Source organism: Micropterus dolomieu, linkage group LG16 (genome assembly GCF_021292245.1).
Source record: "Micropterus dolomieu isolate WLL.071019.BEF.003 ecotype Adirondacks linkage group LG16, ASM2129224v1, whole genome shotgun sequence".
Classification (NCBI taxonomy): domain Eukaryota; kingdom Metazoa; phylum Chordata; class Actinopteri; order Centrarchiformes; family Centrarchidae; genus Micropterus; species Micropterus dolomieu.
This window is the reverse complement of record NC_060165.1, coordinates 2,709,496-2,711,863: the sequence shown is the minus strand read 5'-3', so window position 1 is coordinate 2,711,863 and position 2,368 is coordinate 2,709,496.

Sequence of the window (2,368 nt, the reverse complement as noted above, 5' to 3'; positions counted from 1 at the left end):
TGAGGAGAGATATGATACAATTTCTCACTATATTTTTATGTAACGGTTATTTGAAAATAAGAAGACAGATAACCTTGCTTATCCATTAAAACAATAAAAAAGTATGTTAGGCTACCAATCAACTACTATGAATTCAACAGGAGGCATTTTTATGCAAGGTATCGAATGAAGTACTCTATTGGTATCGGTATCACTTTAAGGTACTGGTTTTATTACTGGTATTGTATTGGTGCTGTATATTGTAATTATCAATTATTTTGCATTTGGTGCTTGGCATGTGTGAATTTATGACCATCCAGTACTGTCATGTTCCTTGTATAACATTGGAAACATAATTTGCACAAGCTGTTTTCTTTGGAAGTAGGAGGCGATGGACATGAGGGGGACAGTGATGAAGATGGCCTTTGGTCACAAAGCCCCGTTCTCTGCTTTTTAAGGAGACTATAACAACATTATTGATATGTTTCTTTATTTTGAACTAAAAGTTAGGTTTTGAATATGTTAATTATTTTCAATTACAGATGCAGGGAAATGGTGGGACAGCTGACCACAATGTTTCCCTCAGTTTCATCTGTCCACATCATTTTTATTATTAAGACCGGAGATAAGAATTCCCCCTACTGGCCCACCAACCCTCTTCCAGCAGCAACTTACGCTGCTTTCATGTTTTAGATGCCGTAGTCTCTTTTCTGTGGTTTAATATTGGTCGAAATAGCAATGACATCATGTTGATCTTTAGTGAGCCTATGATTTCAGTGTTGTTTCAATAGTAATATTGGTTAGAACAGTATTGAAATCCTGCTGATTTTTAGTTGTGATATTGTTGAATAATTCCTTTGTTTACTTTGTTGGTTTGCTGTATTTTATCTAAAACTTTATTATGATATCCTAGAAGTGCTGTATAACTCAGAAGTGAATGTAGTGTAGCCATTGGGAGAATGACTGTGGTCTCACTGGGTAAAGGTGTGTAAATGACTAATCATTCTTCAATGACATCAGTCATTCTTTCAATGTAAGGTTTGACTACTGTTTACTAGTATTTTATTCTTAAGACTTAAAAAGGATTATATTCTGTGTGTTATTCATGTGTCTACATGAGCAGAGTGGCTGTTCAGGCAGAACATGCAAAACATAGCCTACCGTAGCATACACAATAGGAGTAAGTCACCTGCTGCAAGTCACGTACGCCACGAATGAGATCTTGGCAAACTGTGGCCAAGAATGAGATCATGACACATTGTGAATGATGTCGACTGGTACTGCAAGGTACAGCTAGAAGCTAGGCTTTGTACTGCAAGAAACTAATAGAGTAATTAAGTTAAAAGTAACTAAGCTAATAGAGTAATTTTTACTGAGTTTAATAAGTTGGTTAGGGTAGGGACCAGGCATTCCACTGGCCTGGCCTGTCTTTATTTCCGACCCAACAATATCAGTGTTGTTTCAATACTAAATAAGGGTGCAAAATGGTATTAAATCAACATCAGAGTCTGATGCTTATTGGTGTAATATTTACGAAAAATAACGCAATGTGAAAGTGGCATTAGTTTCCCCAGAGGACGTACTAACCAAGCCCTAAGCTGCTCAGCTTCAGTCAACCAGAAAGAGAGAGAGAGATAGCCATAAAGAGGGAGAGAGGCATGAAGGGGTAGGGGGGAGCAGCCTACACAATATCCACACAGTTGTGCAGACAATAAAAGGTAAGAGTGGGACAGACTGAAAATAAATAATGGTACAGATATTTATAGTAATGTTAATGATGATAATAACTGTATTAATAACAATAGGACTAGTAACAAAAGTCGTTGCAGCAGAGGGTGTCGAGCAGGAACACGGGGGCAGCAGGTGACCCGCAGCCACAGATCCAGACTCCACAGCTCCAGAGCCAGAAACACCTGCAGGAAGTGATAGGAGGAGAGAGGAGAGGGACGAGAAAGCACAAGACTACCAGAAAGGGGAGAAGTTGTGTTAGTAACATGCAATAATGGGATAAGGTTGCATACAGAGGGAGAGAAAGTAGAGGAGAGAGGAGCTCAGTGCATCATGGGAAATCCCCCGGCAGTCTAGGCCTATAGCAGCATAACTAAGGGATGGTTCAGGACTCACCTGAGCCAGCCCTAATTATAAGCTTTATCAAAGAGGAAAGTCTTAAGCCTACTCTTAAATGTGGAGATGGTGTCTGCCTCCTGAACCCAAACTGGAACCTGGTTCCACAGGAGAGGAGCTTGATAGCTGAACGCTCTGGCTCCTAGTCTACTTTTGGAGACTCTAGGAACCACAAGTAACCCTGCATTCTGGGAGCGCAGTGCTCTGGTGGGGTAGTAAGGTACTATGAGCTCTTTAAGATAAGATGGTGCCTGACCATTAAGAG